This window comes from Canis lupus, chromosome 13 (assembly GCF_003254725.2).
Source record: "Canis lupus dingo isolate Sandy chromosome 13, ASM325472v2, whole genome shotgun sequence".
NCBI lineage: Eukaryota > Metazoa > Chordata > Mammalia > Carnivora > Canidae > Canis > Canis lupus.
Window position 1 is genome coordinate 35,569,996 of NC_064255.1, and position 16,303 is coordinate 35,586,298.

Here is a 16,303-nt window from a genome sequence, read left to right on the forward strand (position 1 = left end):
TTCTTGGTTTCGGCCCAGGCCATGATCTTGGGGTGGTGGGATCGAGCCCCGGCCTTGGGCTCGCTCAGAGGGGAGTCAGCCTACGATTCTCTCCCCCTCTCCAACATAAATAAATAAAATACTAAAAAAATAATAATAAATAAATAAATAAATAAATAAATAAGCAAACAGTGCATTCAGAGGGGGGGCAAAACACAGGAAGAGGCATGTGCCGAAGAGGAGATCCTGGCAGCAAACGGGCCGCCGCCCATCCAAGAGAGGCACAGCCCAAGCACAGCAAGACGGCTGTGCACACCCTGTGGAGCCACTAAAATAAAACACAGCGACAACGACCGAGCCGAAGACTACGGAGGAGCTGGATCGCTCCCGCCTTGCTGAGCAAATGCCCAGCGGTACGGGCTCCAGGGAGAAGAGTTTGGCAGTTTCTCAAAAAAAAACCTAAACATCCGGCCCCGGGCGGGCCCCGCCCCCGAGCTGCTGGGTATTTCTCCCAGAGACCTGGCATCTCAGCTTTACACATACACCTGCCCGGGGATATTGACGGCAGCTTTATTTGTATGACTCCAACTGGGGAACAGCCCAAGGGTCCCTAAGGGGTGAGTAGTTAAACAAACTGGGGCCCATCCACACACGGAACGTTCCTCAGCAGTCACACGGAACGCACTAGGGAGGCACAGAACCCCTGGCACGAATCTCAAGAGAAGTACGCAGAGTGGGAAAAAAGCCCCATCCAAAAAGGGTACCTATTACACGATTCCATGTATATACCATCCCTGAAATGACGGCATTATAGAGATGGAGAACAGATGGGTGGCTTGGAGGGGCTGAGCAGGGAGGTGCAGGGAGGGAGAGGCCGTGGCTGGGAGGGGGGCAGGAGGGGGCCTCACAGTGACAGAGAAGTTTGGATCTTGACTCTTTCGGTGTTAGTATCCCGGTTGTAATACTGTAGTTTTGCGCGATCTTACCATTGGAGAATCTGGATAAAGGGTACCTGGGATCTCTCCATACTATTCCTTTTTAAAAAAAACAAACAAAAAAACATTTTATTTATTCATGAGAGACACAGAGAAGCAGAGAAACACAGTCAGAGGGAGAAGCAGGCCTGATGCGGGACTCGATCCCAGGATCCCAGAATCATAATCTGAGCCAAAGGCAGATGCTCAACCTCTGAGCCACCCAGGCATCCCCTCTCCATACTATTTCTTACAACAACATGTAAATCTACGATGATCTCAAAGCACAAAGGTTAATTAAAAAAAAAAAAAGACACTCCCATGTGCTAGCCACACTCCCCACCCCCACACCCAAGACAATTATTACATGATCATCACACCTGGCAAGAAATGTCTCTCCCCTTCCTGGGAAAGTCCACTCCCAGGCTTAAGCCTCTGACAGCAGGGACACAGGACATGCAAAACCGCCCTCCAGGGAGACACCACGCAATCTCACCTGCATAACTGAAGTCGCTTCCCCCAGAAGCTGTGTGATGGAGGAGAGTCACCTGCAGGTTCACCCCTGAAGTGTCGCCCAACGCCAGCTCCCGTGTCTCCCACGTTTCCCACTTGGCTCCCCGCTGACGTCCTCGGTTGGTGGCCTACCATGGGGGCTGTCATAAGAGATATGGGGAACAGATGTGCCCTGGGAAGGCCCCACCCTGCATGTTCCCTTCATCGTCATCAGAATTTTCAGAGGCGCACTTTGGATGTCTCACGGGATTGGCCACCGACAGCGAGCTCATGGTTGTCTGAAAGAGAGAAAGCTGGAAAAAATAAGTTAGCGGCCGGGTCGCTGCAAGATGAAGGTTCCATCTGGCGCTGATGGCCTGGCCCCCGCCTGACCCATTCCCCTGTCTCGTCTGGATACCGTCTACCCCTTCTGCTACTCCAGACAACCATCTTTTTTGGTTCTATGCACTGGGTCCTCTCTGCTGGGTTTTTGCACGGGTGCTTATCTCCACCTTGCGATCTGGCACACTTACTCGGACCCCTGAAGTGTGACTCGGGATCCAGTTGTTGGAAGGACCAGGGATCTCACCTGTGAGTGTGGCTGGCTGCCCTTGCCTCCCTGTGTCCAAACCTGGGGACAGCCCTTATTTGTGGAGCACGGTGTGAGACAGCCCTCAGAGCACCTGCCAAGTGCCAGCAAGACTTGTCCGCACCTCAAAGCCAAGAATAGTGAACTCATCCAAATGCACATGCTCCAGAGTCCTGGGGGTGAATGTCAATGCGGCGTACATGACTTGTAGCATTTCCTGGTGTCAAGGAGATAAATATAAGTTAGTTTTCATGTAGGGAGAAACCATTCAGCAAACATTATACCATCTATCAAAGGAGTAACACACATAATAATATAAATAAGTATCGCGTTAACTCTCCACAACGATCCCTTTATACTGTTGTGCTCATGATATTGGATGACGGTCCTTTGACATAAGCTTCTGATACACTATCATTTAGCAAGGTCTTTGTCTCAAAGATCAATATCTTAAAATTAACCATAATTCTATGTACTGGTGACAAAAGTTAATCTTAAACAAAAAGGAACATAAAAAAATTTAGGAATGTGTATAAATAAAATGCACAAGACCTCTACACAGAAGTCTAATGAAACGTTACTGAGAAAGTTTTTTGAAAGATGTATTTATTTGAGAGAAAGAGAGAGAAAGCCTTAGTCGGAAGGGTGGAAGGAGAGGGAGAGAATCTCAAGTAGACTCTGTGCTGAGCGCAGAGCCCAGCGCTGGCTCGCTCTCACAACCCTGAGATCATGACCTGAGCTAAAACCAAGAGTCAACCCCAAAGACACGGCCCACAAAGCCGGGGGTAGCCAACTGAACTAACCAGGTGCCCCAAACCTTACTGAGAAATGTAATAAGCCCGAAGTAAGCGGGTGAAGATAGCACAGCCCTGGGCTGGGACTCCATAATGTAAAGACGCCCCTTGACATTGGCCAAATTGACCTCTACCTAGAGATTCCATGTGATTCCAGTAGGTTTTTATTTTTTAATTTTTTTTAAATTTTTATTTATTTATGATAGTCATACAGAGAGAGAGAGAGGCAGACACATAGGCAGAGGGAGAAGCAGGCTCCATGCACCGGGACCCCCACGTGGAACTCGATCCCGGGTCTCCAGGATCGCGCTCTGGGCCAAAGGCAGGCACCAAACCGCTGCGCCACCCAGGGATCCCCTTTTTATTTATTTATTTTTATTTTTTAAATATTTTATTTATTTATTCATGATAGTCACAGAGAGAGAGACGGAGACACAGGCAGAGGGAGAAGCAGGCTCCATGCAGGGAGCCCGACGTGGGATTCGATCCCGGGTCTCCAGGATCGCACCCTGGGCGAAAGGCAGGCGCTAAACCGCTGCGCCACCCAGGGATCCCTCCAGTAGGTTTTTGTTGTTGCTGCTGTGGGAGGGAAGGGAGAAGGGGCCCTGGACAAGCTCATTTGACGGTTTATGTGGACGTGCAAAGGGCAAAATAGCCAAGTCACTCTTGAGAAAGGAGAACCAAGTGGCAAGACTAGTTCTGCCATAGTGACTAAGACAGAATGACATTGCTGGGTCCATGGGCCAAGGCCGAGGGAAGAGAAGAAAGACGTCAGAAAGTGGCCACGTGGATGTGGACACTCGGCTTAGGAAGATGCTGGCTCCTCAGAGCAGTGGGAGGAAGGATGGGCTTTTCAGTAAATGGTGCTGGGACAATGGAGTCTCCATATGGGAAAAATGCCTTAAAACCCAGTTCCAGGTGGATCATAGATGAAACGTGAAAGGCAAAACAATAAGAACTTGACAAGACAACGCAGGAGACGTTTTTCATGACCTGGAGGTAAGAAGTTTTCCTTGGGATGCCTGGGTGGTTCAGCAGTTGAGCATCTGCCTTGGGTGTCACAGGGTCCTGGGAGCAAGTCCTGCATCGGGCTTTCCGTGGGGGGCCTGCTTCTCCCTCTGCCTGTGTCCCCGCCTCTCTTTCTGCGTCTCTCATGAATAAATAAAATCTTTAGGGGATCCCTGGGGGGCGCAGCAGTTTAGCGCCTGCCTTTGGCCCGGGGCATGATCCTGGAACCGGGGATCGAGTCCCACGTCGGGGTCCCAGTGCATGGAGCCTGCTTCTCCCTCTGCCTGTGTCTCTGCCTCTCTCTCTCTCACTGTGTGCCTATCATAAATAAATAAAAATTAAAAAAAAACCTATTAATTTAAACATAAATAAATTAAATAAATAAATAAAATCTTTAGAAAAAAATAAAAAAGAAAAGCTTTCCTCACTGAGATAGAAGAATACCACCCCGGAAGGAAAGTAATGAACAACTGGATTTCATTAAATTAAGAACTGTTCATCCAAAGGCCTCATAAGGGTGCCCACTTTTGGATTTGATTTATTTATCTTTTATTTATTTTTAAAGATTCCATTTATTTATTCGCGAGAGACACAGAGACATAGAGAGAGAGAGGCAGAGACACAGGCAGGCTCCACGCAGGGGGCCTGACGCAGGACTCGATTCCGGGTCTCCAGGATCTCTATCATCTCCCTGGGTTGAAGGCGATGCTAAACTGCTGAGCCACCCAGGCTGCCCTGGATTTGATTTTTTTTTAACGGGAAAAAAATCATGAGACTATTAGGAAAATTTGAATTCTGGTAGGCTATTTGGTGATACTGAGGAATACTTATTAAAATTTAAAATTTTAATTTTAAAATGTGATGATGGTGTTTTGATTATATCACTTAAAAAAAAAAAAGGAGCCTTTATCTTCTGGAACATCAAACACTTCTAAACAAGAAGGTGCAATTGCTGGACTTTGCTTCACAGTAACCCAGGAGGGGATCCTTGGGTGGCTCAGCGGTTTGGCGCCTGCCTTTGGCCCAGGGCGCGATCCTGGAGTCCCGAGATCAAGTCCCCGTCGGGCTCCCGGCATGGAGTCTGCTTCTCCCTCCTCCTGTGTCTCTCTGCCTCTCTCTCTCTCTCTGTGTCTATCATAAATAAAAATAAATAAATAAGTCTTTAAAAAAGTTAAAAAAAAAAAAAAAGTAACCCAGGAGGGACCAAGGCAAGGGACAAGCACAGGCTGGGTCTCTGCACAGATTCGAAAATTTCCATGATAAAAAGAGGACAGCGTCATAAAGAATGGAAAAGCCCAAGAGCGTGAGAACTTGCGCCGCATCCATCCAGCAACAGGCAAAAGACCCTCTCCAGCATCTGGAAGGGGGGAGGTTCAATATTTTTAAAGAAACACAATTCAATAGAAAACTGGCAAAACACTCACTCAAAAAGGTAGAGCAAAAGGACAATAAAGGGACAAAAAGGACGCTCACCTCATCAGCGATCAGGGCGCTGGATATTGAAGTGCCGAGGAGACACCACCACAGACCCACCAGATCCGGGGCTCCTGGCGGGCAGGACGAGGAGATTTGGGCCCATCCTGAGCCTGTGGTGGCATCATTGGTTGTTTCATGTTTGAAGTTCCTTCTCCACCACCTCCCAGCCCCTCGGCACCACCACTGATCCCACTGATCCCACCTCTTGATCACCTGGGCTCATGCACCTCTCCCTCCATCGCCTCTGCACCCACCCCTGCCCCGCTGCAATCCGCTGCCACCCTGTCACCCCACCTCCTTAGTCCCCCTTCCACACTTTACGAAGCGTGCTTGACTTGTCACTGCTCACCCAAACTTCTCGTGCGTCCTGCAGCTGGCGGGCGTGAGGACCCGCGCTGGGGGGCCTGCTTCCTTGGGGAAGGTCCTGACCCCCGCCCCACCTCTGGGCCGGCCACCCTGCCCCACCTCCTCACCTGTCCTCATGCCGCCCTGAGCCCAGGGCTGAGGGAAAGCATGCTTTCCTGGGTCGACCCCCTTCTAGAACATCACCTCCACTCTGAATAGGGTCACGCGAGGGATGGTGACGGTCACGGGAAAAAGAACCAGCATTCACGTGGTGCTGGGTTTCTGTACCCCCCCCCCCCCCATCTCAGGGAAGCCACGTGGCCTCACCTCCCTGGAGAGACGGGGATAGAGTCACAGGGCCCTGCATTCTCCCCACACGCTGGGTTGGCACAGGGTCCTGGGGGACATCACAGGCTGGATGCAGGTGGGGCCTGCGCGTGGTGGCCTCTCACCCCGAGTCCTCCGTTTCGAAACCTTGCTTCCCCAGAGCCGCACACGGGGAGGGCGACCCGAATTGGGACACATCTAGGGGCTGTGTGGTCACAGTGCCTCCTGCCTCTCACCCGCTCTCCTGCCGCAGAGGGAAGAGTCTGGGTCTGTGTCTCTCCAGAAAGCGGAACCGAGTGCGGCTCCAGGAGAGGAACGGTTTCCTACCAATCCGGGGGGGAGGGGCGGGCTCCCCGTAGTCAGAAAGGGTCTCCATCGAGATAATAGAGCGCGCTGCCCCTGGCCCAAAGCCCCGCTCTCCGCGCTGTGTGCTCGGCCCGCGAGGGGAACTGAGGCAGGGGGACCACGCGGCCAGCAAGAGGCCCGGCCAGGCCTTGAACCCGAGCCGTTGGTCTAAAGTGCCTGCAGCCCCCTCCTGACAGGTGGGCCCCCACCCCGGCGGGGTGCCGGGAGCTAGTGCCTCGGTTTCTCTGGCTGCAAGGCTCACTGGTGCGAGTCGTCCACATTCTCCCTAAAAGAATTTTGAGTATTTTGTATCCCCCTCACACGTTAGGTTGACACCTAGCATATTTCCTGAGTTTAAATAGTTACAAAGAACACAATGTCTGACATATTGTAAATATTGACACTTAAAAATAAAACTGTCATTATCACTTTTTAAAATGTAACCAGATGGAACCTAAATACCACATTGATAGGATCCAACAGGATCCATTAAAAAACAGGACCTGATCAACGTCTTCTTTAACATTTAAACACTTGATGTTTCTGTTATTCTAGAACTCCTACTTCCATTTTAACTCTGGCACAGATATTTATCCGAAGGTAACATTTTTACATTTGAAAGTCTCATTGAGGGGCACCTGGTGGCTCAGCGGTTGAGTGTCTGCCTTGGGCCCAGGCTGTGACCCCCGGGTCCCAGGTTCGAGTCCTGCATTGGGCTCCTCGCAGGGAGCCTGCTTCTCCCTCAGCCTGTGTCTCTGCCTCCCTCTGTGTCTCTCATGAATAAATAAATAAAATCTTAAGAAAAACAAAAGTCTCATTGATTACAGGCTTCTTGCCAACAGAAGTGTATGCATACGTTGAAATCTTAGAATTTATTTCCCGTAAGCCTTCAAGTGTCAGAACAATTCTTCTGGACTTACTATCATTACGATGATGAGCTCACAGCCGTGTGACGACCTACAGCTGATTGCGACGGTCCCAGCAGGGTCTGCAGGTGTGCAAGGAAGGTGCGGGCGGCCCCATCACGGCCCCCAAGTCATCACCTGCCTCCCACAGGGACTGTCCTTTTTCACTCTGTTGATGCTGCCTCAACCGTGGGACATGCTTAGGTCACTGGGACGTTGGCAGGGCCGCCCCAGGAGATGCTGGTGCGGGTGTGGGGGTGTGCGGGTGTGGGGTGTGGGTGTGGGTGTGTGCGGGTGTGGGGGTGTGCAGGTGTGGGGTGTGCGGGTGTGCGGTGTGTGATCCAGCTGCAGGTGTGGCCTCTCCCCACCATCCACCCGGGTCACCTCCAGCTGGGAGGAGCTCTGCGCGCGGGCCAGCCCCCCGAGGGAACGGGGAGCCTCCGGGGCCGAGTGCAGCCGAGAGCGCAGGTGCTCAGCAACCTCCCCTAGGTTGTCACCCCGTGGGAGTAACTGATTGAAAATCCCGGGAGGCGGGGCGGGGAGGGGGAGGCTTTTTAAAAAAAATGGAAATGGACAAACCGGTTCTAAAATGTATGTATAACTGCAAACGAGTCAGAGGAGCCAAACGGAAAATATCTTGAAAGACAAAGAATAAAGTTACATGAACTCCCACCACCAATCTTGGGACCGCGGACGGGGCGCCCGCATCCCCGGGCGTGGGGCTGGCAGTTCTCGTCCCCCTGGGGGCAGCCGCTTCCACCACATACCCAGAGAGGTCGAGGGGACGAACAAATCTCGCACCTCCTTTATACCTTTGTCAATAAAGTGTTTTCCAAACTACTTCGTTAAATAAATTTGTGCCAAACTCCTAGAGCTGCAAATTTAGTTCATTCAATTTATGGGAGAAAAAATGTGCATGTAATCTGACTTGCAGAGCCAGCCCCCCCTTGTCAAACCTGCCAGCCAGATAGACACACTTTTTTTCTCTTTCTTTTTAAAAATTATTTATTCATGAGAGAGACACAGAGAGAGAGGCAGAGACACAGGCAGAGGGAGAAGCAGGCTCCACGCAGGGAGCCCGATGTGGGACTCGATCCCTGAACTCCAGGATCATGCCCTGAGCTGAAAGCAGAGCTTAACCAGCGAGCCATCCCTATATAAATGTATATATAACACATATATATTTATAAATATTAGATATATATTTACAGACTTTTATTTATTTATTTGAAAAGGAGAGAGAACAGGAGCCGGGGGAGAGGCAGAGGGAGAGGGAGAAGCAGACTCACTGCTGAGCAGGGCCCCCCCCTCCCGGGCTCGATCCCAGGACCCTGAGACAGTGACCTGAGCCGAAGGCAGAGGCTCCACCACTGAGCCACCCACGTGCTCCCAGGAAAGTCTAGTATAATTAATGCACCTATTTCATGATACGAGGGCAAGAAAATGAAGCCATGGGTTGTTTACTGTGACTTCACGTAGCCACCTGGGTAAGTCCTTACGGGGCAGGGGCCTGATGGGCGCCGGAAGCCGGGCACGGTGTCCCTGTGGGAGACGTGAGCCAGCGCGTGCACAGGTGTGTGGTTTTAGCTTTGGAGGTCGATTAGTGCAAGTCCAGCCCGCGTGGATCAGAAACCCTTCCATTCCGTCTTGGCTTTTCTTACGGGTTTAGAGGAAGGATTTGCCGCTTACAGCCACTCTGGCCGCTCACCCGCCACGTTAGTTTTTGCTGTTGGGGCGGAAATAACAATCATTTAAGATGAAACGAGATGAGGCTTGATTGACCAACAGTAGAGCATTTCTTTTTTTTCTTTTTAAGGTTTTATTTATTTATTCCTGAGAGACACACAGAGAGAGGCAGAGACCCAGGTGGAGGGAGAAGCAGGCTCCATGTGGGGAGCCCGGTGCAGGACTCGATCCCGGGACCCGGGGTCACGGCCTGGGCCGAAGGCTCCCCCCTGAGGACCAGGTGCCGCAGAGCATTCTTGAGGGGACTTGATAACACGGGGGCTTTGACTCATGGAGGAAGGCCCATCCACGCTACGACACTAGCAGACTGCGGGGTGCCAGTCCCAGAAGACGCTGCCGTCTGGTTGCAGAGTCCCTGCAGCGCCCAGCACTTAGGGGACCTTCCTGCCCACCTGGCGACACGCCGACCAGGTGGAGCCCGGGACCATAAGGGGCCAGAACCGCTGGCATCGGTGCCAGAAGCTATTTGGGGCATTTACTGTTATCACCGTCTTTGCTTTGCTGTCATGAGCTCCCCCCACCCCCTGACGCCACTCCTTTCTCTGGTGCATGTTGGGGACACAGGGCCACAATCCCGGGCTTACCCCCTGAGTTCAGAGGGGCCCGGCAGCTACACGGGGTCAGGGGCCCAGCCTGGCTGTGTCACCCGCGCTCAGGCCCAGGGCTTGGGTGGATGTGGGCCTGGAGGGGCGCCTTGGCTCCTCACGGAAGTGGCGGCCAGGAGCCCCGACAGCCTGAGCGGGCCCTGCGGCCGGGGGCAGGGAGCCTCCACGACGGGGCAGCCTCTCCACCTATTCTGGTGTCGCCGCTGGAAGGGATCTCACCAGACGTCGTTCGAACCAGATACAGGGCGACTGCCCTGGGCTCCCCACCAAGCCCTGTGGGGGGGGGGTCCCCAGGACACGTCGCTGACCGCCCTCATCTCCTATCTCCTGCCCTCCTGAGCTGAGCCCCTGACACACAGGCTCCGACCCAGACGGGGTGGTTCCGCCGTTGGGCTTGCAGCTTGGCCGCTTGGACACCGGTGCTGCCGCCTGTGTCTGGTCCCAGACTTTGTGCATCGCCCCGCACGGGACCCCAGGCCCGGCCGGACAACTGACCCCTGCTGTCGCCCTGTCCCCAGGGATTTGCCGGCTCCCGACACCTCCTACAAAGGGAGCCGTAGGCCGCGTGGCCTCCTGCATCCGCTCCCTGCACTTGGTGCAGTTTAGATTACGTTCCTGTTGAGGCCCCTTTAGCCCCGGCCTGGGGGTGGTTTCCGGGTTCCTACGGCGACAGGGCTACCAACGGTCCCGCACCCCACGGTCCCACACCCGAGGCTGCAGCCTGGGGCTCGGCTCTCCCGCCTTCCGTCCAGCGAAGGGCACGACCGAGGGGGCGCAGGGCCTCTGCAGACTCCAGCCCGCCTGGGGTCCGGTCCGCACAGGGCCCCCCGCCTCCCGGCTCCCCCTGAAGACACCGGCCAGCTGGCTGCCCCAGGGCCCCAGGGTGGCGAGTGAACGTGTATTTCCAGGAGCCCATCACGAACCTGCTGCGCGGGATGAATCGCAGAGAACGGGGCCCCGGCCCCCGACATCTGCCTACTGGAAACCCAGCAGGAAGGCCCCAAGGCCAGCTGGGAGGAGAACAGCAGGAGGTGCCGCGCTTGCTCCGTCCTATCGTGTTTCTTTTGAGCTTTTCCCTGGGGAACATTTTATTATAACTCAAAGTCCCCCCCAATTTTTTTTTTTTTTTTTTGGTCCTTTAAGGTCAAACAAAAAACATTGATTTTTCTGTTTACTTATTCTCCCATTGCTCTTCGAGGTGTCATTCTGCCTGGATGCCTGGCCAGCTCCCACCCCCACCTCTGCGTCTAGCCCGTCCAGGGGGAGAGAAACATTTCAAATCGGATAAGAGTTTGGATTTTGATGAACACCTGGAGCGAAACGGAGTCAAGCCATTGTTAGTCTGGTCTGGAATTTTCGAGGTCAAAACAGAGGGGCCGCTGATTTATTCCTTACCTACACACTATGTTCACCCCTGGACCCGCAGGCCTTGGCACATGCAACCTGTTAGATGGACAATGGATTTGACCAGAGAGTGTTTGGAGGGACACTCGGGGGAAAACTGAAGCTGACTTTTGCTTGCTTCTGTGCTATGGACTCCGCTCAATTGATCAACTGGGTGGAAGCGTGTGGGGTTTCTCTAAGGGATAAAAAGTCAAGGATCCAAGGGTCAGAGTCAACGAGCCAAGCTCATAAGAGACTCACGTATGAAGTTAAACATCCTGATTTACACAATTACCAAAATGAATCTTTTTAGTCTCTAATTTAAGGAGGCAGTTTCTCCCCCAGAAGCTGGTAGAAACAGCAGACAGTCCACACGGAGACGGGAAACAGCATCCCCAAGCAGTGTGACAGGTGCGGGGGCCGGGGTGCCGTGGCGGGGGAGGCAGGGCACCCCGTCAGCCTGAAGCTCTCTCCCAGGAGGGGATATCCGAGCCCAGGATTTCACTGGGGAAGGATCCGGGCACATACTTCTCCGGAGAAGACCCATGAACGGCCCATCAGCACGTGGCAAGAAGCTCAGCGCCAGTCGGCACCAGAGGAGGACAGGCCAGAGCCACAACGCCACAGCACGCAGCAGCCACCCAGGGGCTGTGAGGCAAGTGCGAGGCGGCCGGGACGCGGGAGCGGGGTGGGGGGTATCGGAGCTCCCGCCCTGGGCTCGGGGGGGCGGGTGTAGGACGGGGCGGCCACGCTAGGAAGCCGTCCAGCACATTCGCAAGTGGTTAAATACAGAATGGTCATGTGACCTAGACAGTCCCTTGCTAGTGTCCACCCCGGAGAAATGAAAATGTGGGTCCGCACAAAAGCTCGTGTGTAAATGTCCACTGCGGCGTGATTCACACACGTAACCAAACAGGTGGAAACAACCCAAACGCCCGTCAGCTGATGACGTGCAGTCTATCCCTGCGATGGACTATTATTTGGTGATAAAAAAGGAAAGAATCAAATACAAATGAAAAAGCACAGAAAACAGGTAAATGAAACATCCTAACCGCTGCATTTCATCTCCAGGGGATGTGGGTTATCCTCACCTGCAGTAAGTATTTAGGCCTCTTCGTGTCATCATGTGTGCGTCGCTAACCCGAATGACAGCGAGCAGCGTCTCTACAGGCACAGCGGGTCTTGCACACTCCAGACAGGCTGCCAGTTCTACGGCGGGCACAGTGCTTTCCTCCCCTGGCTGAGGGTTTCAAATGCCTCAAATGGCTCTTTGCTGCATCTCCCTCGAGAGTGACGACCAGTCTCCGCTCCAGATAATGTAGATGTCGCCCTGAAGGGACGAGCTGTCACCGTGGAGGGCCCTGGAGGATCCCCGCGGGGACTCCCGCCACATCAGCGTGGATCTGTCTCCGTGGACGGAAAAAGGGCTCCGCACTGACAAATGGAGGGAACTAGAGAGGACAGGCTACCACCCTGCATGCTGCATGGAACAAGGTCATGACCTCAGGTCGTGAGATCGGGCCAAGGGCGTTCCTCCCCGCGGAAGTTACGAGAAGAGGTCTGTGCGCGCACTTCTCCATCTCACCTAGGAGAACGTTCTCTCGTTGACATCTGAACTTTCTCGGGTGAAAAGTACACCCGCAGGTTCCCATGAGGCCAGGGGTCGCTTGTTCAGTATCTCAAGCCGAGAGAGAGGAGTTAATTCTCAAAGGAAGTGACATTAAGCTTGTATCAAACTCAGCGGCTTTGTGGTTTTTGTTGTTTTTATAGATTGTATTTATTTGAGAGGAGAAAAAGCGAGCACGAGCAGGAGGAGCAGAGGGAGGCGCAGGGAGCCTGATGATGCGGGGCTCCAGCCCAGGACCGGGATCATGACCTGAGCCCAAGGGGTGTGGAGCCCCCCTGCCTCCCGCAGGTTCTGCAGGATTTCCCTCACCCAGATGTGCACTCCCGTTTTTCAGAAAGGCAGTTAAATTCTGTGACCTTGTGCGGGTACTGAGGAGGCCCCCTTCCCCTCGTGCTCGGGGAGGAGCTGCCACTGGGACCCCCATCTGTGGGGTCCTGGCAGAGGCTCCAGAGGCCCCGCTCCAAGGACAATTCTGGCTGCAGCCTTTCCTTCCTGTGCCCGCCCAGCAGGGCTGACGGGGACGCATTTGTGAGGCTGTGGCGGCAGCCTGACGTGGCCCCATGAAGGGACCCACTTGCGGAAAGGGCGGGCCACACCTTACAGATGCGCCCACGAGAAGGCTGCTCAGGTGGCCGCCCTCCACGTCACCCAGGAAATGTGTGAAGCAGGGCAAAACAGGGGGGCAGCACCCCAGGCCCGTCCCTGCAGCAGTGGGGGTGGCCGGGTGTCCCCCTGCCACAGGGCCGCCGGCCTGAGTAGCGACAGGACACAAGCCAGCCCCGCGGGGTCCCCGGGGGCGCCGCGCTGTCTCCGGAGCACACCTAGACCACCACCGGCCACGCCACCCTCGGCGTCGAGGGATGAACCAGCACTAGCCACTGCCACATCCCCACCGTGCGCTGGCCTCCCTGAATCCAACAATGACCCAAACCGGGTCATCGTCCAGCACAGGCCTGCGTCCTTCACACCGACCGCCCTCAAAGGGCATCGCGCAGGCAAATGCTGAGCGACAGGTTCCCAGGGGAAGAGAAGCCCTGAGTTGCAGCGTTTGCCAATGTCCACAGCAGAAATGCCCCCCAATCCAGCCAGCCAGTATCACGCTGCCACAGTGACGTCAGGGGACGCTGCCGCAAGAAGAGACGCACAGAGTACACGGTCAGGCTGATACATGCGACCCTGAGGACTGAACACCGAGATGCGGAACCGTAGCAAGGAAGTGCGGACTTGGGTGTGTTCATCATCTGTGAAATAGAATTTAATTGTAAGTGTATGTAACTTAATTTCAAATGACGCTGTGTTTGACAAAGAGCTTGGAAAATTCCCGGACACCAGCGCCACCAAGGAAACAGCACAACTAAATGCAAAGCTTGCTCCTCGACTGGATTTTGGATTTGGGGGAAAATGATATGAAGGACACGACTGATGGCCTGTGAGACAATGTGACATTTTCTGAGTGTGATACCCGAACTGTATTTATGGAAATAAATGTCTTCGCTCTCAGGAGAGGGGTGTTGAAGTACTTAGAGGTGGGACGAGGGTCCTGGGGCCTCTGTGACGAAGAACCCCGAACTGGAAATTGATTTTCTCCCAGTTCTGGAGGCTGGAAGTCCGAAATCGAGGCGCTGAAAGGTGGTTGGACACTCTAAGGGGGCAAATGAACAGCCCTGCTCCAGAATGGGAGAAAATAGACAGGTGTCTGATGGAAGGCCGGCATCCGGGACACGTCAGGAAGTCCTACTGCTCAGTAATGGAAACGCAGAACAGCCCAATTTCAGAAAAGGCAAAATATTTGTGCAGATGTTTCACAGAAGAGTTCAGGAAGAGGCCGTAGGCACAGAAAGGTTCAACGTCGCCGGCCCCTGGGAAACACCGGCAGAGGAGGCCGCACACGCGCCCGCCGCGGAGTCTGAAGCCAGGGAGAACAGGAGGACCAGGGGTGGTGACAGGGTGGCACCGGGAAGGTCTGGCCCCCGCTGGCCGGAGCAGGGCAGGGCACCAGCCCTCCGGAAACGGCCTGGCAGTTTTTCATCAAGCTACACATACACTGACCATAAATTCCACAAATGCCACTAATCGCGGTTTGCCCCGGAGGAACAGGAAGGGTTTGCTACGCGCAGACACGCCCACAGCGGCTTCAGTCCTGCTGAGAACAGCTCCAAGGTGCCGCCATCAGCAGGTGCCCCCGGGGAAACCGGCTGTGACCCAGCCACGCCGCGGAGGACATGACAAATACACAGGTTACCCCGAGAGAGTGCGGGCGGCGCATGCTACAGGCGGTTCGAGGTTTAGCGCTGGAGGGGTAATGGGGCCAGCGGGGGGGCAGGGCGTCCCGAGGGAGCCCAGCGTCTCCCCGGCTCTGTGCTGGTCCCGGGAGGGCTGATGCACCTGCCGAAGGTCACCCAGCAGTCTCCTCCCTGGGTTTACCGTACGTGGACTAGGTCTCAGTAAGTGGACAGAAGACGGTGCCTGCCGCCCTCCTGGGCAAGCGGCCACTGGGGACATAAGCACGATGCCGTTTCTGATTCCAGGTGTCAGTGACCAGAGTGTGTTGCGCTGTGAAACTTCAGTAAGCTCCGCGTGGCTGTGGCCTTTACTCCATCTAAAGTACTCTTTGGGGGTGCTGGGGGGTTCAGTCCGTTGGGTGTCTGCCTTCAGCTCAGGTCGTGGTCCCAGGGTCCTGGGATCTAGTCCCACGTCGGGCTCCCTGCTCCGTGGGCATCTACTTCTCCCACTGCTCACCTCTCTCAAATAAATAAAATCTTTAAAAAAATAAAGTACCCTTTAATTAAAATAATGTTATATAGAAAAATACTCAGTGGGAGAAAAACAGAGGTTGAGGTTGTGCACAGGGGGACGTTCACTTTCTTTAGCGCCGCTCCTGTCTAACACAGCCCAGCCTTGAAATGCTGCCCATGGATCATCCGCGGGATGACACGGCTGAGTCACCTGAGGTCCTTCTCACGGTCCCTTGGGCCCTGAGCCAGCGCACCATGGGCCGCTGTTGCCTGGCCCCCGGCTCACGCGCTGACACCTTTTTGATCCTCAGGATGCATGAGACCGATCTGCCGTTCTCCACACTAGAGGAAGAGTCCGATCAGGAGGCAAAATATCAACTTCAAGTAGACGCTCCATCTGAGGCAGTGGCTCTTGACTCGAGGCTGCTGGATCCCCTTCCCCAGGGCCACTGGCCCGACAGCAAGCCCCTCTGTGGGGGATGCGGAGGCGTCACCCCTTACCTGGGCCGGTCTTAGCTAATCGTCACGGTCACCCCCACAGAGATGAGGGACCGGGACCTGAGAGGCTGCAGGACACCTGAGAGTGAGAGGAGCTCAGAGTAACACCCCTTGGCCTCTTTCTCAGAGGAAGCAAACGTCCTCTAGGCACCGGGGGAATGGACTCTGGCCCTGCGAGAATGTGTTTGTCCGGGGGAACATCCGCCCCCTCCCTCCCCCCGGGAGCCCGCTCCGGCTTGTCCCTGCCTGCGGAGCCCAGGGCTGTGTGCTCAGAGACCTCAGCTGCAGAGGGAACAGCAGGGCTGACTCGTCAGCCATCCGGCTGTGGTAATATCCTTGACTTGTCCGAAGACAGAGAAAGAAGAGACACCAGTAGTTATCAAGAACTTTCCTGTACAGTATTTTATCTGGCAAGTCACCTGAACAATTGTAAACGGTTTGAAGGAACCAAAAGAAAGGATATTACACCACGAAC

General features: G+C 54.3%; 1 long non-coding RNA gene across 1 annotated transcript; it reads right to left on the reverse strand.

Annotated features, from left to right (window-relative positions):
• Positions 1-535: 535 nt before the first annotated feature.
• Positions 536-6,218, reverse strand: LOC118354340 (uncharacterized). Its single transcript, XR_004814717.2, has 3 exons — positions 5,985-6,218; positions 5,310-5,422; positions 536-2,251 (listed from the first exon to the last, which is right to left on the reverse strand). It is a non-coding gene; the product is annotated as an uncharacterized LOC118354340 (long non-coding RNA).
• Between the last annotated feature and the right edge of the window lie 10,085 nt (positions 6,219-16,303).